Consider the following 21790-nt stretch of genomic DNA (forward strand, 5'->3'; position numbering starts at 1 on the left):
GATAGTGAGAACATTATAGTTTCTGTGTTTTGTTTTAGTGTCATATAATTCGTCTTATTTGTAATACATAACTTTTAAAGTTTCTTTTTTTTTTTTTTTTTTTGAGATGGAGTCTTGCTCTGTCTCCCAGGCTGGAGTGCAGTGGTGTGATCTCAGCTCACTGCCACCTCCGCCTCCTGGGTTCAAGTGATTCTCCTGCCTCAGCCTCCTGAGTAGCTGGGATTATAGGCACCTGCCACTACACCCAGCTAACTTTCTTTTTTTTTTGTATTTTTAGTAGAGATGGGATTTCACCATGTTGACCAGGCTGGTCTCAAACTCCTGACCTCAGGTGATTCAACTGCCTCGGCCTCCCAAAGTGCTAGGATTACAGGCATGAGCCACGTGCCTGGCCTTAAAGTTTTCTTTGTATATAGTTAACACATATAAACTATATGTGACAGATATATAAATTATGAAGCATAATAGTGAAATAAATAAGAACAAACCATTTCCAGATTCATGAACTGGAATACTGTCAACAATTTTGGAAGTGCTTGTATATACTTCTTTACTTCTTTGTATTTCATTTTCCTGTCCCAAGTCGTAAGCACTCTCCAGAAAACTGAGTTTATACTTCTTTTGTTTTGTTTGTCGTCCAAAATATATTCCCTTAACAGTATAGTTTAATTGTTTTTGTTTTGGAACCTCATAACATTGAATGATATCCGTGTAACCTTTTGCCACTTTTTCCCCCGCATGGTTTTCAAAGCTTCATCACTTTCACTCCTGTATAATACTACATTATGTGACTATACTTGAATGCAAATGACCGTGAACAGAAAATATAACTATTAAATATATAATTAATATTAACTAATAATTAGTTATATTTTCTGTTCATGGTCATTTGCGTTCAAGTATTTTTTATTATATGAATAGCATTATGTAAATCACTGTGCCTGTGTCAAGACACAGGACATGTGTGAAAAGATTTCTCTAGATGACAACTTGCGATGGAACAGCTGGGGCATGTATTGTGTGCTTATTACTTTTATATTGCAAGGTTAAAGTGTTTTCCAATTACTCTCCTAACACCAGTGGGTAAGAGTTTCTATAGCTCACATCCTTGTTAATGGTAGTCATTGTCATATTTAAGTTTTGCCCATCTAGTGGATATAAAACAGTCCCCCATTATACTGCTAAATTGCATTACTGCATTGTTAATGATTAAAACATCTTCCATATACCTTTGGTCATCTAGTCTTTTTCCTCTGGAAAAAAAAAATGCCTTTTGACACTTTTCTGTTAGGTTGTTGGTCTATTCTTATAGTCATTAAGAGTTTTATTAGAAGATATTAGGAGATATTTGGGTTTTTTATCTTTTGTTAATGTTTGATGTATTTTTCTAATTTATGGCTTGTATTTTACTTGTTGTGGTTTCTTATAATTAATGGTAATTCTTCATTTTAATGAGTCAAAGTTACCAAATTTGTATTTTTCAGTTGGTACTTTTTGTGCCTTGTTGAAGAAATCTTTTCCTAGCCCCATGACTATAAATAAACTCTCTTTATTTTCTTCTAAAATTGGGTAATCTACCTTTTCAAATTTAAGAATTTAATTAATCTGAAATTGATTTGTGAAATTGTGTATGATAAGATTCTAGTTTCATATTCTTTAAAATGAATGATCCACTTAACCAGCATCGTATATTGAGTAGTCCCAACTTTCCCATTGATCTGCCTTCTCAATCACAGCATTTTCATACATACATGGGTCTATTTCTACTTTCTCATTTCTACTATCGGTATCCTTTTTGTTTGCAAACCAATACCACACTGGCATTGCCATGGCTTTTTAAAAAGTCTTACTGTCCTAATGCTATCCCTCCCCCCTCCACCCACCATGTATTGTAAATGATAAGTTAATGTATGCAGCACACTAACATGGCACATGTATACATATGTAACAAACCTGCACATTGTGCACATGTACCCTAGAACTTAAAATAAAATAAAAAAAAAAGTCTTGCTGTCTCCTAGGGAAGTCTCACACTGTTTTTAACTCAGGGATCTCTTAACTAATCTTGGGCTTTTCTTTTCCTTCATCAATATCAGAATCAGAGTCTCAAGTTTCTTTAAAAAAATTATATGATATTCAAATTAAAATTGCATGTATGCAATTTGGGGATATTCACTTCCTTTTAATAGCAAGTCTTCCTTGAAAGTGGCAAAGTTTTAAACTGATTTATGTCTTTTAATGTCTCAATAATATTGAAAAGTTTCCTCCATGAACTCTTTATATATTTTTGTTACATATGTTTTTACACATCTTATATTTTGTGTTAGTATAATAAATGGTGTTTATTTTTAAATTCTATTTCCAACTCTTTATTCCAAGTATACAGCTTTCTGTATATTAATTTTTTTCAGCACTTGGCTATACTGTCTTACTAATTCTATGGATTCCTTTGAGTTTTTCTATCTGTGAATTAAAAAGATTTTAGTTATTTTCCCAAACCTCAGAATTTTTATTTCTTTTTGTCTTACTTGACTGTCTTAGAATTCCATATTGAATGGGAGTGGTCTTCTTGTTTCTGATTTTTTTTTCCCAGTTCTATTTTTTGTCTATTTCAAAAGGTTTTTGGGGAATAGGTGGTGTTTAGTTACATGAATAAGTAATTTAGTGGTGATTTCTGAGATTTGGGTGCACCCATCACCCAGGCAGTGTACACAGTATCCAAGGTGTATTTATCTGTCACTCACTCCCACCCTCTCCCTGCATATATATATATATGTGTGTGTGTGTATATATATATGTGTGTGTATATATATTATATATATACATATTATATATATAATATATATATTATATATATATTTATATATATATATATATATATTATATATATATTTTATATATATATTATATATATTTTATATATATATATTTTATATATATATTATATATATATTTTATATATATATTTTATATATATATATATATATTATATATACCACAATTTGTTTATCCACTCATTGATTGATGGGGCATTTGGGCTAGTTTCATATTTTTGCAGTTGTGAATTGTTCTGCTGTAAACATGTGTGTGCAAGTATCTTTTTGGTGTAATGACTTCTTTTCCTCTAGGTAGATATCCAGTCATGGCATTGCTGGATCAAATGAGTTCAACTTTTAGTTCTTTAAAGAATCTCCACACTGTTTTCCACAGTAGTTGTACTAGTTTACATTTCTACCAGCAGTGTAAAAATGTTCCCTTTTTACCACATTCATGGCAACATCTATTGTTTTATAATTTTTTGATCATGGCCAGTCTTGCAGGAGTAAGGTGGTATTGCACGGTCGATTTGATTTGCATTTCTCTGATCATTAGTGATGTTGATCATTTTTTCATACTTTTTTTGCCATTTGCATATCTTCTTTTGAGAATTGTCTATTCATGTCCTTAGCCCACTTTTTCATGGGATTGTTTGTTTTTTTCTTGCTGATTTGTTTGAGTTCCTTGTAGGTTCTGGGTATTAATCCTTTGTCAGATGTATAGATTGTGAAGATTTTCTCCCATTCTGTGGGTTGTCTGTTTACTCTACTGATTGTTTCCATTGCTGTGCAGAAGTTTTTTAGTTTAATTAAGTCCCAACGATTTCTCTTTGTAGTTTTACTTGTAGCAGTCTTTCACTCCTTGGTTAGGTATATTCCTAAGTTTGTTTGTTTGTTTGTTTGTTTGTTTGTTTTGCAGCTATTATAAAAAAGTTGAATTCTGGATTTTTTTTCTCAGCTTGGTCACTGTTGGTGTATAGCAGAGCTACTGATTTGTGTATATTAATTTTGTATCCTGAAACTGCTGAATTCATTGATCAGTTCTAGGAGCTTTTTGGAGTCATCTTTAGGGTTTTCTAGCTATAGGATCATATCATCAACAAACAGTAACTGTTTGACTTACTCTTTACTGATTTGGATGTATTTCTTTCTTTCTTTTGTCTGATTGCTCTGGCTGGGACTTCCAGTACTATGTTGATCAGAAGTGATGAAAATGGGCATCCTTGTCTTGTTCCAGTTCTCAGGGAGAATGTTTTCAACTTTTTCCCATTCAGTGTGGTGTTGGCTGTGGGTTTGTCATAGATGGCTTTTATTACATTAAGGTATGTCCCTTCTATGCCAATTTTGCTGAAGGTGTCAATCACAGCGGGATGCCGGATTTTGTCAAACACTTTTTCTGAGTCTATTGAGACGATCATGTGATTTTTGTTTTTAATTCTGTTTATGTGGTGTATCACATTTATAGAATTACATATGTTAAACTGTCTCTGAATCCCTGGTATGAAACCCTCTTGATCATGGTGGATTATCTGATTATCTTTTTGATGCGTGGTTGGATTTGGTTAGCTAGTGTTTTGTTAAGGGTTTTTGCATGTATGTTCAACAGGGATATTGATCTGTTTTTCTTTTTTTATTATGACCTTTCCTAGTTTTGGTATTAGGGTGATACTGCCTTCATAGCATGATTTAGGGGGGTATTCGCTCTTTCTGTCTTTCTCTGTCTTGTGAAATTGTGTCAATAGGATTGGTACCAATTCTTCTTAGAATGTCTGGTAGAATTCATCTGTGAATCCATCTGGTCCCGAACTTTTCTTTGTTGACAATTTTTTCATTACTATCTCAATATTGCTGCTTGTTTTTCTGTTCAGAGTTTCTATTTCTTCCTGGTTGAATCTAAGAGAGCTGTATATTTCCAGGAATTTATCCATCTCCTCTAGGTTTTCTAGTTTATGTGCATAAAGGTGTTCACAGCAGCCTTGAATGATCTTTTGCATTTCTGTGGTATTGATTGTAGTGTCTCCTGTTTTGTTTCTCATTGAGCTTGGGTGGATCTTCTCTTCTTTTTTCTTGGTTACCTCGCTAATTGTCTATCAGTTGTATTTATCCTTTTAAAGAACCAACTTTTTGTTTCACTTATCTTTTGTTTGTTTTTCTTTTGTTTCAATTTCATTTAGTTCTGCTCTGATCTTGGTCATTTCTTTTCATCTGCTGGGTTGGGGTTTGCTTTGTTCTTGCTTCTCCAGTTCCTTGAGGTATGAGCTTAGGTTATCTATTTGTATTCTCAGATTTTTTTCATGTAGGCATTTAAAGCTATGAACGTTCCTCTTAGCACCACCTTTGCTGTAGCCCAGAGGTTTTGGTAAGTTGTGTTACTATTATTGTTCAGTTCAAAGAATTTTTAAATTTCCATCCTGATTTCATGGTTGACCCGATGAACATTCAGGAGCAGGTTATTTAATTTCCATGTATTTGCATAGTTTTGAAGGTTCCTTTTGGAGTTGATTTCCAATTTTATTTCACTGTGGTCTGAGAGAGTACTTGATATAATTTCAATCTGCATAAATTTATTGAGACTTGTTTTGTGGCCTATCATATGGTCTGTCTCAGCAAATGTTACATATGCAGATGAACACAATGTATATTCTGCAATTGTTGGGTAGAATGTTCTGTAAATATCTGTTAAGTCCATTTGTTCTAAGGTTTAGTTTAAATCCATTCTTTGTTGATTTTCTGTTTTGATGACCTGTTTAATGCTGTTAGTGGAGTATTAAAGTGTTCCCATATTATTGTGTTGCTGTCTATCTCATTTCTTAGGTTTAGTAGTAATTGTCTTATAAATTTGGGAGCTCCAATGTTAGGTGCATATATATTTAGGAATGTGATATTTTCCTACTGGACTAGTCCTTTTATCATTATATAATGTCCCTCTTTATCTTTTTTAACTGCTGTTGCTTTAAAGTTCATTTTGTCTGATATAAGAGTAGCTACTCCTGCTCACTTTTGGAGTCCATCTGCATGGAATATCTTTTTCCACCCCTTTACCTTAAGTATATGTGAGTCATTATGTGTTAGGTGAGTCTCCTGAAGACAGCAGATACTTGATGAACTCTTATTCCTTCTGCCATTCTGTTTATTTTAAGTGGAGCATTTAGGCCATTTGTATTCAATGTTAGTATTGAGATGGGTGGTACTATTCTATTTATCATGCTCTCTGTTGTCTGGATACCTTTTTTTCCTCCATTATGTTTTTGTTTTATAGGTCCTGTGAAATTCATGCTTTAAGGAGGTTCTATTTTTGTGTATTTCAAGGATTTGTTTCAATATTTAGAGCTCCTTTTAGCAGTTCTTGTAGTGCTGGCTTGGTAGTGGCAAACTCTCAGCATTTGTTTGTTTGAAAAAGATGGTATCTTTCCTTCATTTATGAAGCTTAGTTTCACTGGATGTAAAATTCTTGGCTGATCATTATTTTGTTTAAGAAGGCTAAAGATGTGGCCCCAGTCCCTTCTCGCTTGTAGGGTTTCTACTGAGAAATCTGCTGTTAAACTGATAGATTTTCCTTTATAGGTTACCTGATGATTTTCCCTCATAGATCCTAAGATTCTTTCCTTCATCTTGGCTTTAGATAACCTGATGAGTATGTGCTTAGGTAATGATCTTTTTGCAATAAATTTATCAGTGTTCTTTGAGCTTCTTGTATTTGAATGACTAGGTCTCTAGCAAGGCTGGGGAAGTTTTTCTTCAATTATTTTTCACATATGTTTTCCAAACTTTTATATTTCTCTTCTTCCTCAGAAACACCAATTATTCTTAGGTTTGGTCATTTAACATAATCCCAAACTCCTTGGAGGCTTTGTTCATTTTTTAAATCCTTTTTTATTTGTCTTTGTTAGACTGAATTAATTTGAAAGCCTTGTCCTCGAACTCTAAAGTTCTTTCTTCTACTTATTCACTTCTATTGCTGAGATTTTCCAGTGTACTTTGCATTTCTCTAAACGTGTTCTTCATTTCCAGAAATTGTGATTGTTTTCCTTTGTTTTTTTTTTTTTTTTTTTTTTGGAGATGGTGTTTTGCTCTTGTTGCCCAGGCTAGAGTACAATGGCATCATCTTGACTAACTGCACCCTCTGCCCCAAGGATTCAAGCAATTCTCCTGCCTCAGCCTCCCAAGCAGCTGGGATTACAGGCATGTGCCACCACGCCCAGCTACTTTTGTATTTTTAGTAGATATGAGGTTTGACCATGTTGGCCAGGCTGGTCTCGAACCCCTGACCTCAGGGGATCCACCTGCCTTGGCCTCCCAAAGTGCTGGGATTACGGGCATGAGCCACTGTGACTGGCCTGTTTTTTCTTTATGCTATTTATTTCGCTGAAAATTTTTCCCTTCATATCTTGTATCATTTTTTTGATTTCATAAAGCTGGACTTCACCTTTCTCTGGTGCCTGTTTGATTAGCGTAATAATCAACCTCCTGAATTCTTTTTCTGGCAATTCAGAGATTTCTTCTTGGTTTTGATCCATTGCTGTGACCTAGTGTGATCTTTTGGGGGTGTGAAAGAACTTGTTTTGTCATACTCCCAGAATTGTTTTTCTGGCTCCTTCTTTTTTGGGTAGTCAAATCTGGGGCTCAAGGGCTACTGTTCAGATTCTTTTGTCCCACAGGGTGCTCCCTTGATGTGGTACTCTCCTCCTTCCCCTAGAGATGTGGCTTTCTGAGAGCCAAACTGCAGTGATTGCTACTTCTCTTCTGGACACAGCAACCCAGAGAAGCTACTGGGCTCCAGGCTACAACTGGTGAGTGCCTACTCAGAGTCCTATGATGTGAACCATCTTCAGGTCTCTCAGCCGTTGGTACAAGCACCTACTCCAGGGGAGGTGGTAGGGGAGTGAAGTGGACTCTCTGAGGGTCCTTGGTTGCAGTTTTGTTTATTTCACTAATTTTATGTTCATTGACCTCCAGCCAGGAGGTGGTGCTTTCAGGAGAGCATCAGCTGCAGTAGTATACAAAGGATCAGGCAGTGGCTGAGACCATGGAACTCCCAAGAGATTATGTCCTTTGTCTTCGGCTACCAGAGTGGGTAGAGAAAAACCATCAGGTGAGGGGAAGGTTAGGTGTGTCAGAGTTCAGACTGTCCTTGGGCAGGGTTCCTCTGGCTGCTGTGAGGGATGCGAGTGTGGTTCCCAGGCCAATGGAGTTGTTTCCGCAGGGATTATGGCTGCCTCTGCTGCATCATGCAGGTTGCCAGGCAAATGGGGAAAAGCAGGAAGTCACAGACCTCACTCAGTTCCCACACAGCCCGAAAGGCTCCTCTGCCTCCCACCATGCCCTGTCAACAGCACCAAGTTTATTTCCAGGCAGCAGGTGAGCAAGGCTGAAAACTTGCCCCAGGCTACCCCCTAGCTGAGAAAGCAAGCAGGGTTTCAGGTCTTGCCTCTCTGCCTGCTATGGCCTCTGTGCTGTGTCTGCACTTCCCATTCACCCCCTCCTCCAGGTTCTGTCCAGGAAAATTTGCCTTCGGTCAAAATGTTTACAAAGTTCAGCTGGAAGATTTTTATTTTATTTTATTTTATTTATTTATTTTTTTTTTTGAGACGGAGTCTCGCTCTAGCCCGGGCTGGAGTGCAGTGGCCAGATCTCAGCTCACTGCAAGCTCCGCCTCCCGGGTTCACGCCATTCTCCTGCCTCAGCCTCCGGAGTAGCTGGGACTACAGGCGCTCGCCACCTCGCCCGGCTAGTTTTTTTTGTATTTTTTAGTAGAGACGGGGTTTCACCGTGTTAGCCAGGATGGTCTCGATCTCCTGACCTCGTGATCCGCCCGTCTCGGCCTCCCAAAGTGCTGGGATTACAGGCTTGAGCCACCGCGCCCGGCCTCAGCTGGAAGTTTTATTCTCCCCATAGTCTTTTCCTAGGTCCTCTGGCAACCCTCCCCAAGGACCCCTTGAGGCAAAGTGAGAAATGGCTTCCTAGTGACCGGGAGAGCTCACAGTGCTCTTCTTGCTGCTGTTTATAACCCTGTGTTTTGCTCAGCTCTCTAAATTTGTCTCAGCTTCAGGTAAGGTCAAATCCTTCTCCCATGATCTGGACCTTCAGGCTGCCCAGTGAGGGTGTGTGCTCGGGGGACAGTGATCCCACTTTCACACTTTGGGTACTCACAGTTTTTCAGCTGTCTCCAAGGGCCTGCCGCGCACTGCGCTTCCTTCAAAGGATCTGTGGATTCTCTCACCTTTCCTGGTATGTTCTTGTGGTAGTTCTTGGAGCAAAAGTTCACGACGTGAGTCTCCACACGCTGCTCGTCAATCCAAGTGGGAGCTGCAAGTTAGTCCCTGCCTCCTATCCGCCATTTTTTTTCCTCTCCTTGTTTCCGATTTTAAATGGAGCACTTTTACTATTTGCCTCAAAGGTTGATGTTTGATGTAGATTTTCTGTTGAGGATTTTTATCAGATTATGGAAATCCTCTTTTATTTCTAGTTTACTAAAAGTAATTTTAAGATTACAAATAATTCTTGAATTTTAGCTATTATTTTCTGTATCTACTGAGATGATTATATATTGTCTTTTTCTCTAAACAGTTATTAGATTTATAGATTTTTCTGAGATATTTAACAATATTGAATTTCTTGATCATATGATCATAGATTAAGATTCTAAAAATATTCTTTTATCAGAATATTGTTTAGAATATTTGTATATATGTTCGTGTCCTTTGTTTTCCTTTCTCATATTTGCTTGTTAAATGTAGTCGGCAGAATAATGGCCCCACAAAAGTTGGCCACATTCTAATCTTTGGAAACTGGGAACATGCCATATTACTGGCAAGAGGGGTCTTTGTGGATGTGATTAATGAGCTACATATTTTGAGATTGGAAATTTATCCTGGATTATCCAGGTTGGTCCATTCTAATCACACCTGTTCTTAAAAGCAGAGAACATTTCTGATATATCATAATAACATGTGAGCCTAATGTCTCAAAACGTAGTCACTCATATCGAGTAGCATTGAGCCCACAGTAAAGTTGCCCCGCTCTTCCCAAGTGATAAATATATATGTAATGGAGTGGGGTGATAATTCCTGCTGTTGCATGGTATCACTCAAGACCTGAAATGAACCAGTAGAAAGAGGAAAATAGCAAGATGTTGAAAATATACCCATCTCTGAAGCATCATAAAAGCAGCCAGGACAAAGCCTTGTTCGAGATGCCTTTGGAGGCCTGTGAGAACTCTGAGGACTTCTCTCAACTTTAGGTGGCTGCCTCTTGAGGCTTTGCCCTAGAGAGGCAGTGACGCCCCACTGACCAGTTTCCCAAGGACTCCAGACCCACTAGAATAGACTCCAGAGCCATCACTGTGGTTCATTACCTCCCATCTTTTATTACTACCTTTTGGTTGAATATAAATTACATGACTGATGACATGTAAGGGCTCACAATAAATTATGCACTCAAGCATGCATATATATTTTTTAAAAGATACAAAATATGTATAATTATATGTTAACATATAATTATGTATTATAATTAAAATTATGAAATTATATATGATATAATTAATATATATTATTACAATAAATATAATTATAACATATAATTATATATAACTATAACATGTATATATATAACTCTTCTGGCTCTGGTGGGAATTAGCACACCTAATTGACATAGCAGTCTCCCAGCTGTGGAGAACCAGAGAGTATGAAGACTCAGCCCACTGTTGCTGGCTTTGAAGATGAAAGAAGAAGGCTGTGAGCTGAGGAATGTGGGCAGCCTCTAAAAAACAATTCCACCCTATGCTCCAGGAAGGAAGATAGCTCTGCTGACAACGTAATCTTAGTCTGGTGAGATCAGGAGACTTCTGGCTTCTAGAGGTATATATAAGATGATAAATGTGTATTGTTTTAAGCAATTAAGTTTGTGGTAAATTGTTACAGCAGCAATAGGTGATTAATATACTTGTTTTTGTTATTAAGATCATATTTGGCTTATAAAATGAAATGGGGTTCTTTACCTTCTACTTCCATTTTCTGGAAGAATCTGTACAAGGCTGGAATGATATAATATATTAGAAAAAGCTAGTAAATCTTTTTCTTTGAATTATTTGGCCTGCTCTTGGCTTTGTAAAATATTTTTTAACAAAAACTCTGGTTAAATTTTAAACTGCTATAAGATTATTCTTAATATTATAAAGTTAATCTTACTATTGTAAGACACTTCTTTTCTTATGATACTTTTGTTCAGGAATTTCTAATTTTCCTACATCCAAATGTAAAGTTTCATCATATCCTGATCCTCTTTAATTTCTGCCTTAGCTTTAGTTATGTTCTCTTTTCTATTCCTAATACTATTTATTTGACTCTATGTCACTTTTATTTGTTTTGAATGGTTAACCAGTAGTTTGTCTATTTTGAACATAATTTTTTCCAATTTTTCTGCTTTTGTGTATCTTTTTTTTTTTTTTAGAGTCACTTTATTTTATGCTGAAGAACATACCTTAGAAGGTACTTTACTGAAGTTGTGCTGGTAATGGAAGCTCCAAATTCTTATTTATGTTCACATCTTTATTGTGCCCTTATAATTGAAAGAGAATTTGACTGGTTACACAACTCTAGGTTGACAATTTTATCATTTCACTGTGTCCTGGCTTCAGTTGCTGCTGTTGAGACACCTGCTGTTAAATTCAATTGCTTCTTTTTGGGTGATTTGTTTGTTTTCTTAGTCTACTTTTAAGAGTTTTGCTTTGGAGTTCTAGAGCTTTAGCGGAAGGTACAGGGTTATAGATTCATTTTCATTTATTCAATTTGGTGTGCATTGTGCTTCTTCTATATGTAGATTACCTTTCTTAATTTCTGGAGAATTCTTTGTTATTACCTTTCAAAAGTTGGCTGTGCTCCATAGTTTTTATTCTGCTCTCAAACTCTGTGATATGGTTTGACCCAAAGCTCATGTCGAATTATAATTCTCAATGTTGGGAGAAAGATCTGATGTGAGGTGATTGGATCACAGCAAGTGAATTTCTCCCTTGCTGTTCCTGTGATAGTGAGTGAGTTCCCATGAGATCTGGTTGTTTAAAAGTGTGTAGCATGGCTGAGTGTGGTGGCTCACGCCTGTAATCCCAGCACTTTGGGAGGTTGAGATGGGTGGATCATAAGGTCAGGAGATAAAGACCATCCTGGCCAACATGGTGAAACCCCATTTCTGCTAAAAATACAAAAATTAGCTGGGTGTAGTGGCACGTGCCTGTAATCCAGCTACTCGGGAGGCTGAAGCAGAAGAGTTGCTTGAACCAGGGAGTCAGAGGTTACAGTGAGCCAAGATCACGCTACTGCACTCCATCCTGGTAACAGAGAGAGACTGTCTCAAAAAAAAAAAAAAGAAAAGGAAAAGAAATGAAATGAAAAAAGAAGTGTGTAGCACTTTCCCCTTTGCTCTCTTTCTCTCTCTCTCTCTCTCTCTCTCTGCTTTTCCATGTGATGATTATGCCTGCTTCCCCTTTGCTTTCCACTGTGATTGTGAATTTCCTGATGCCTCCCCAGCTATGCCTCTTGTACAGCCTGCAGAACTGTGAGTCAATTAAACCTCTTTTCTCCATAAATTACCCAGTCTCAAGTATGTCTTTATAGTGGTGTGAGAACAAATTAATACAGAAAATTGGTACCAGAGAAGTGGGGCATTGCTGTAAAGATACCTGAAAATGTGGAAGTGACTTTAGAACTGGGTAATGGGCAGAGGTTCAAACAGTTTGGAGAGATCAGAAGAAGACAGGAAGATGAGGCAAAGCTTGAAACTTCCTAGAGATTTGTTGAATGGTTCTGACCAAAATGCTGATAGTGATGTGAATAGTGAAGACCTGACTGAGGTGGTCTCAGATGAAGATGAGGAACTTATTGGAAACTGGAGAAAAGATCACTCTTGCTATGCTTTAGCAAGGAGATGGTGGCATTTTGCCCCCACCCTAGAGATCTGTGGAACTTTGAACTTAAGAGAGATGATTTAGGGTATCTGGTGGAAGAAGTTTCTAAGCAGTACAGTATTCAAGATACTACCTGGTGGTTTCTAAAAGAGTACAGTCATATGTATTCACATAGAGATGGCCTGAAATTGGAACTTATGTTTAAAAGGGAAGCAGAGCATGAAAGTTTGGAAAATTTGCACCCTGACCATGTGGTATTAAAGAAAAATCCATTTTCTGGAGAGGAATTCAAGACTGCTGAAATTTGCATAATTAAAGAGCAGAATGTTCACAGCCCAGATAATGGGAAAAATGCCTCCCGGGCATTTCAGAGACCTTCACGGTAGTCCCTTCCCTTACAGGCCTGGAGGCCTAGGAGTGAAAAATGGTTTTCTGGGCCAGGTCCAGGGCCCTGCTGCTCTGTGAAGCCTTAGGACCTGGCACCCTGCATCCTAGCCACTCCAGCTCTAGCTGTGGCTAAATGGGGCCAAGGGGCCAAGGTACAGCTTGGGCCATTACTTCAGAGGGTGCAAGCCCCAAACTTTGGTGGCTTCCACATGGTGTTGGGCCTGTGGGTGTGCAGAGGGGAAGACTTGAGGTTTGGGAGCCTCAGTCTAGATTTTAGAAGGTGTATGGAAATGTCTGAATGTCTAGGCAAAAGTCTGCTGCAGGTCCAGAGCCCTCATAGAGAACTTCTGCCAGGACAATGCAAAGGGGAAATGGGGGGTTGGAACCCCCAAACAAAGCCCCCACTGGGGCACTGCATAGAGGAGCTGTTAGAAGAGGGCTACCATCCTCCACACCTCAGAATGGTAGATCTAGCAACAGCTTGCAATGTGCAGCTGGAAAAGCTGCAGACACTCAATGCCAGCCTGTGAAGACAACTGTAGGGGCTCTACCCTGCAGAGCCACAGGGCAGAGTTGCCCAAGGCCTTAGGAGCCCACCCCTTGCATCAGTGTGGCCTGGGTGTGAGACATGGAGTTACAGATTATTTTGGAGCTTTAAGTTTTAATGACTGCCCCACTGGGTTTCACACTTGCATGGGGCCCGTAGCCCCTTTGTTTTGGCAAATTTCTCCCTCTTGGAATGGGGGCATTTATTCAATGCCTGTAACTCCATTGTATCTTGGAAGTAACTATCTTGTTTTTGATTTTACAGGCTCCTAGGTGGAAGGGATTTGCCTTGTCTCAGATGAGACTTTGGACTTGTAGTTTTGAGTTAATTCTGGGATGAGTTAAGGCTTTAGGGAACTGTTGAGAAGGCATGATTATGTTTTGAAATGTGAGAAGGACATGAGATTTGGAAATGGCCAGGGGTGGACTGATATGGTTTGGCTCTGTGTCCTCACCTAAATCTCACATCGAATTGTAATTCCCAATTTTGAAGGGAGGGACCTGGTGGGAGCTGATTAGATCATGGGGGCAGATTTCATCCTTGCTGTTCTTATGATAGTGAGTGAGTTCTCATCATGAGATCTGGTTGTTTAAAAGTGTGTAGCACTTCCCCCTTCCCTCTCTTTCTCCTGCTCCATCATGTCAAGATGTGCTTGCTTCCCCTTTGCATTCTGTCATGATTATAAGTTTCCTGAGGCCTCCTCAGCCATGCCTCCTGTGCAGGCTGCAGAACTGAGAGTCAATTAAACCATTTTTCTCTGTAAATTACCCAGTCTCAGGCATGTCTTTACAGCAGTGTGAGAATCGACAAATACACTCTGATAAGACAAGGTTTAGATTCTCATTTTCTACCTTCCTTATCTATTAACCACTCTTTAGTAATTTTATTTTTTGTCTTTGTGTTGCATTTCTAATTTTCCTTCCGATACAACTTTCAGTTTACTTCCTGACTTCATGTTAATCTGATCACCCACTAAATTTTTAATTTTAAAGATTATATTTTCTTTTTTTGTATTTTATTTGAATCTGTCTGGTAGTTTAAAATATTTTTATCTTCTGTTTTTAAAATATTCGATCCATATGTCCTACATCTAATAATTTCAATATCTATAGTCGTTGAGATTCATATCTATTACTTGTTGATTTTATTGAATCTCACCAATGATGGCCTAGTTCCTTTTGCTGTAATCTTTGATCAGAGTTTATATTCGACTGACATAAATAAATAAAAACACCAAGGACCTGAATTTCCTCCAGAGAGTATTAGTACCACAATACTCTTTCTCATTCAGTAGAAATGACTAGAAATTTCCAAGCAGTAATGTCCAGTGCTGACACCGCTTGCTAAAGGAGAAAAACTTGAATAGTTATTGATTGTTAAAACTGAATATGTTAAATCATGAGGCTTATTGTGATTATATAGTATAAAACAGCATATAATATAAACCAGATTACATAGGAGTAGAATGTTTAACAAAGGTTCTTGGTGTGTTTTTCATGAGCAAATCATGAAGTCCTAGAGTAAGTTAATTATTATATAACTGGTGGGTCACCTCAATCTCATATCCGAAACATAATTAAAAACAAGAGTATATATAGTGTTTTACAAAAAAAAATTAGCAAGTGTGGTTTCTTATTTTTAAAAGTCATAAATTTGGGATTTACAAGCAAAAAGTCCTTGGAGTCTTTTACTAACACAAAAAACTCTGCCCTTTTTGAATAAAATTAGACAAAAACTTAAATTTCATGATGAGAAGATACAGGCTAAATGCAGATTTTTCTTAAATTTTATGGGAACAAGCATTAAACTATTTCCCAACCTTTGTCTTATCCATCCGATAAGATGTAATGGCTATATGAGAACTTTGTCTTTTCAAAGCAGCTCCATCAACTGTCTCACTATTATATTTAATGTGTTTTATTAAACTTCTAATTAAGTTCTATAGTGTCTACCTTCAGTTACTTTCTTAGGAATGATTAGGATAAAGAATATAAGGCTTATCAGTTATTTTTTTCCACAATAGGAAGTAAGTCACTCTTGGACATCCTTCTTTGAAATGTTCTTAATAGGTTCTTGGTAGAGAAAACTTGCAAACTATGTTAAAATTAAACATGTCTAATTCTACCTAATAATTCAGCCTGATAAATTATCCAATAGAAATAAATACCACATTTGGATTATTCCATCAGCTAATACTGGTTTTTAATAAAAGAATACCCACCAATGGTAAGGGACGTAGTATTTGAATACATGTAAGTACATTCATACCACAGAATGTGTTCAGAAACAGTTCTTCACAGGTCTCTCACATTTTGACACATGTTGAGAAAAGATGCACTGACTATCATTTCTTCTAGATTGTCTTTTAAAGGATGTTTGTGTAATGAATAACCTTGAGTGATAGAAATAGTGTCTCTCCTTAGAACAAAGAGCAGGAATGCTTGCTGTCTGGTATAAAAAATTTTCATGTCTCCCTCTGGATCAAAGGACAGAGACACCTACTGCTCATTATAAAATATTCGTATTCCCTATGTAGGGGATTCCTCTCCTGGAGTATAAACCACTATATATGTGGGCTATAGCTTGGCCCATTTGCGTCACCTTCACAGGGCTTGGGAGCAGTGAGAATCCGCAAAAATAGGCTGATGTTCATGCTGCTTACCAGGCTGTAATAACGTCGTTTGTCTTTGACTTAGGAGTTTCATGCCATTTTTAAATCCATAAAGCTGTGGCAGACTAACTTGTTATCTTGCAGTTAGAGAACATGTCAGGTCCTTCACAGTCCTTAAGAGTTGGGATGTTGACTTAGGTGTGGCTTTCAGGAAGAGAAAAGACAAGAGTCCTGCAGGCCAGGTTTGGAAACATGACAAGACCCTCTGGGACCTGATATCAAATGCTGGGCAAGAGAAAGGGAGCATAGTAAGGGTCCCCTACTGTCCTTCCTGATGATGAATCTTTAGAGGATAAGATGTAACAGATAAGACTTAAATAAACTGCCCAGTGGCACCTTGGTTGTTGCTCACTCTCATCTGGGAGGGTGGATGAGCAAATGTTACTATGACAATGAGGCAGCAAGCCCTCCAGCCCCAGCCAAAAGGCCATGAGGCGATGGCTGATGAACCAGAGTCCCCAATCAGAAATAAATGATGTCAGCAGTGGAGACCTTGCTATTCAATACAGAGCTTTGGGCAGATTAAAATCATTAAATGTTCTTTTGGTTAAGCCATAAGCCAGCACCTGCTCAAAACCTGCTCAAACTGAGTGAAAGGCCTTACTTACTGGCACAGAGCCCCTTTCTCTTTTGATATGCTCTGATTACTCTTTTCCCCTCAACCCTGACTTCAGCTGCTTTAAAGAGAAGTCTCCCTGCCCTACAGAAAGATCAAAGGCCATATTCATCAATCTCATTATTCTGGAACTCTGTTGGATAAAACTGCCCAAGTCATCATCTTACCCAGTACTGTGCAGACAGCAGTCACTAGATTCAACTAATGGAGTTTGGGCCAGGTTCACAGTGAAGAGGGGAAATTAATGTGACTTTGTACATTGAGGAATTTTGGACCATTTCAGTGTACTGTTGCAGCTTCTACATCTGAATGTACTTTCTCATCCCAAAAGTGCCAAGGGGATTCTCCTGATCACGGAAGAGCTGTATGCAAAGTGCTAATGCACAACTTCAATGCACCTCTGAGCTCAAGTCTTTGTGACAAGTCTTAGTCAGCTGGGGTCTTGGGCAAATAAAGCCAACCTCTACCTTGAGGGGCCCTTGGGATATTGGATTAATCATTTCTCTGACATGGCTACTTAAAAAAAAAGTAACTAGTAACTTGCTGGGCTCTTGGCAAAGCTAAATACCTGACCCATAGAAACCTTGTGACTCTCTGGCCTGGTGTTCCCATTTTTTTGGCTGGGCCATTTATTGGGTGGGACTCAATGACTAACAAAGTAAGAAAGGCCCAATAAGCCTTACTTGTCAAATAAAAATGATATATTCAAAAGCAAGGTCATCCTGGTCCCAGCAGCATCTTAGCATTACATGAGACATGATAGCTTGCTTTCTCAGGGAACTATATCCTCCATTCTGCTTCTGAAAGCAATGTTACTGGCTCAATGAGGACCTCAATGCCTGGTCTGGTTCACTGATGGTGAACATCTATGTATATAATGTTTTCATCTAAGTAATTCAATTACTAATAATTTGTAAAACAGCATATTCATATGTGTGCTTAAAGTAATGTTTACAAGAATGTTCACTGTAACATTGTTTTTGACAGCAAATGACAAGGAACTACTTAAAAATCTCTTATTTAGGAACTCTCCAAGTAAATCACTTGTAGTTCCATACAAACGATGGCTAATTGTCCCAATAAAAATAATGTTAACAATTTCTGTCTTTATGAGCAGTGACTATTTTCTCAGTGTTTGTTAAGTGTGAATAAAATCACGTTTCATTACCTTGGCCATTTGTTGACTAGCTATACACAACATAACAAATGACAGTTGCTTGCTTAGCAAAGGCAACTTGAAGGCAAACCCCTTAGCCTCCCTCAATGTCCCAACTCTCCAGTCCCACAAGACTGTACCTATTACAAATTCTGGAACTTATACTGATTTCAAGATTTATTGTTACATGAAAAAGCAAGGATCTGAAAAATGTAAAATTTATCATTTTCCTGTAAAAATGGCATATATACAAATGTTTGCATGTACTCCTCTGAAAGTAAACACAAGACACTGGTAATAGGGCTGCCTCCACAGAAGATCATAGGGGAACCCTGGATGTCTTTGGTGAAAGTAAGATTAGTTTTCATTGCTATAGATAAAGGCTCACATTTAGATTAAGAACTAGTATCTCTGGGTGGTAAAATTCCAAAGGACTATTCATTTATTTATTGCCTGTTACGCATTTTGTATTATTTCTACAATGAACTGAAATTCACTTCAAAGAGAAAAAGTTAAAAGTATTTTGAAAGAACTTGCCCAGCAAGAATATAGCAGAAGAAAGGAAATATCCATATTTCGGCAGCTAGAAAAGGAACATAAATTGTTGTAATCCCTGGTGATTAAAAAAATGCAATCCTTAATGTAAACCTAGTTGCTGACATTAAAATAGGAAAGAGATAAAAATGACATAAAACTAGAAAGGCAAGTGACTGGCAGAGAAAACAAATCCAGATGCAAAATTACTTACCAGGAAAATTCTCGGATCATATAATCAAACAAAAATTCAAACAATATCTTGCTTTTGTTATTTATTTTTATGTCTTATATGCAAGGATATATTCAATCAAAGAAACAGTGTTATAACAAAAAATTCTCAGTTCCATTCATTAGATTTCAATAGCTGAGTTTCTCCCAGAATCCTATCTGGAATAACCTCAGTCATTACCATACCATACAGACAGATAGATTTCCCTGGGGCTTTTGGTGGGGATTCTTTTATTCTGACAGCACTTTGAAGGATTTGAGATGGAGAACGCTGTGCCGTTGCCTTTGCACATCTTCCAGACAGTGGAGAATGCATTTAGGGGCAGCAGATTGGAGTTCATCTTTTGGGGGCCTGTGAAAATATTTTTGGCCTTTGTAGATTGGTTGAACTAAAAGGGAAAAAAAATACCTTAAATCATTGGATTGGTATACACTGCCATTACTCTACTCATGTTAGAAGGAACACACACACAAATCGGTTTATATAACCCAGGAATGTTTCTTGGTAGATGTTTCATCTTTTAGGAAAACAGCACCTCCTAAAACAATTATTTCATTTCATTCTTGGGGTTGTTGCTAATGGCAACAGAAAGAATGCACTGGAGTGTCATAATAATCCTCCATTAAATCCCTACTGTTTAAATTTTAATGCTATAATTCAAGAGCTGACAAAAGCCCATTGAGTTTGTCTATGGGGAGGAAAACAGGCAGGCCCATTTTCTCAGGGGTGATGCTATAGCAACATGGAATGAATTTGGGGTCAGGGAACAAGCAGTCTCCAAGCTTTGTTTGCATTTCCTGACTAAAAGTAGAATCTAACATTATAAATTTTACCCAAATAAGTATTTATTTTGAATAGCAGGAAGATAGCTCACTTTGTACTGCTGTTTATATTGAAAACAGAGAGAAGGTAACAAAACCAGAACTGGAAGAAAGACACGCCGACAAACATGTTATGAAATGACTATTGAAGTGACCACTTTAGAAACCCCTAGAGCCCCTCTGTGTTTGCTTGACACCCAACCCCTCTCCCGTGGACAAGCGATGCTTTAGAACATGGAAAAGTATTAAATTTGCAAAATGCCTGTTTAAAAGAGAGAGACAAAGGAAGTCTGATCAACAATTCCTGAATGTGACCCCTTACAGTCAAGCAAGACATGGCAAAGACGGGTGTTGTTGATTTTGTCTAGCTCTTTATAATGGCACTTTTGTTTTAGTGGGAGAATTTATTTCTACCAGAATAAACAAATACACCTGAATCACAATTGCCTATTGTGCAGCAGAAGGCCAAGAAAAACCCTACCCAATTCCCACTAGTTTGTGCTGCCAACTTTTCTTTCCCTAGGCATCTGTGTTTTCACTTTTGGTTTGAGTGTTGAATATTAGCATATTGAGTCAGTATTCAACAGCATAACATATTACAGTTTGGGTGGTTATCCACCAAGGTCTATCTAGTTATAGACTCTTTATATGGCTTGCAATATACAAAAAAAGAAGACTGTTAGGTTTTCAAATGCTAAGTCATAGGTGAAAATATAAATATCTGTAAACCTTGTAGCTCAACAAAACTCAAAGCTGTTTCTTCTTTTTTATGTCCTGTCTCAGTCCCTCGCTGTCTCACCTTGACAATGAAAAACGCTAACCCCTCCCAAACCTCTGCTGACCTCTAGTACTCATCTTTTACAATTCATCCTAAATATAATGGCAATATTAATTATCTTCTTAATAACAAAATCCTTCTTCTATTAAAAAATCTTTGATGTTTTAAAGTAAAATTCACACTTCTACATATTTACTCTGCTATTACAAGTAAGTCAAACTGTATAACTTGCTGTTCCATTCATATATCTTGCTTACACTTTTCTCACAGTAAATTTACTTAGATGCTGTGTAGAATTTCCTCATCAATATTCTATTCATCTTTCAAACCCAATTTATATGTCACCTTTTCCATAAAGGTTTTCTAGATTACTCCTTCTGGAAAAGATTTCTTTCCTTTTTTCACTCTAAGCTCACATGGCCCACGTAGAATTCTCTTTGGGAGCTTATTTCATATTTTCTAATGAACTCTCTTACTATTATCCCACAAGGATAGAGACTATATATTTAATTATTTTTCTATCATTTTACTCTTAGAAAGAAATGGTTTTTAATAAAAATATTCTCTAAGCTGTATTGCTTTCCTGATTTTGCCTCCTAGAAACACAAAGCAGATTATATTCAAGTTATAATGATTATCAACAAAAGGATTTGTAGAATAAAACTTAAAGCTATAGTATAAAAAATATGAAGCAATATTTTATGATCAAGTACAAGTGCCTTAAATAAAATAATGGTTTATCATAAAAAGAAAAATAAAAGATGAGTTATTCTACATAGACAACCCTAATATCTCAGTAGTTTATCATAATAATCAAGTATGTGCCCATGTTACTCAGTCAATGAACACTGGCAATAAGACTTTGCTCATCACAGTCACTGAGGAATCCAGGCTAACAGAAGAGACATGTCTATACATATTTACATAGTCACTGTGTCAGAAAAAGGGAAATTGGTGACACATGCCATGCTACCTCTGAAAATTTCTGCCCAGAAGTAGCACACTTTTTCTGTTCATACTTTATACATCAAAGCAAGTCACATGGCCAACCTGACTTCCAGGGGACAAAAAAGTGAAATTCCACATGTGTTCAGACACAGAGACAATTTGAAATGCCTGGAGAATAGCACTAGTAATTATTTTTCCACATTTCTGCCCCCCCTCCAATAGTTAGGGAAAAAAATAAATACATTTCAAAATCTATATCAAAATGGCAAAATACTCAAAATTAGGAAACTCCCTGAAATCATTTGAACATGTATTTCAATAACCTTAACAAACAGCCTCCTTAATCATGAAATTTTAGACATTTTTTTCTCTTAAGATACATT

The 21790-nt window shown here is 37.3% G+C and overlaps 2 long non-coding RNA genes across 2 annotated transcripts in view; one reads left to right on the plus strand and one right to left on the minus strand.

The window, feature by feature from the left end:
- The first annotated feature begins 10568 nt into the window (after positions 1 to 10568).
- Positions 10569 to 21790, plus strand: part of LOC117097522 — a 62888-nt gene continuing 51666 nt past the window's right edge. Inside the window, exon 1 of the long non-coding RNA XR_004442976.1 lies at positions 10569 to 10675. This is a non-coding gene — a long non-coding RNA (uncharacterized LOC117097522). The remainder of the gene's footprint in view (positions 10676 to 21790) is intronic.
- Positions 18974 to 21790, minus strand: part of LOC117097524 — a 38280-nt gene continuing 35463 nt past the window's right edge. The window contains exon 4 of the long non-coding RNA XR_004442977.1: positions 18974 to 19248. This is a non-coding gene — a long non-coding RNA (uncharacterized LOC117097524). The remainder of the gene's footprint in view (positions 19249 to 21790) is intronic.

The sequence above is a fragment of the Trachypithecus francoisi genome, unplaced genomic scaffold (assembly GCF_009764315.1).
Source record: "Trachypithecus francoisi isolate TF-2019V2 unplaced genomic scaffold, Tfra_2.0 Lachesis_group15, whole genome shotgun sequence".
Classification (NCBI taxonomy): Eukaryota; Metazoa; Chordata; class Mammalia; order Primates; family Cercopithecidae; genus Trachypithecus; species Trachypithecus francoisi.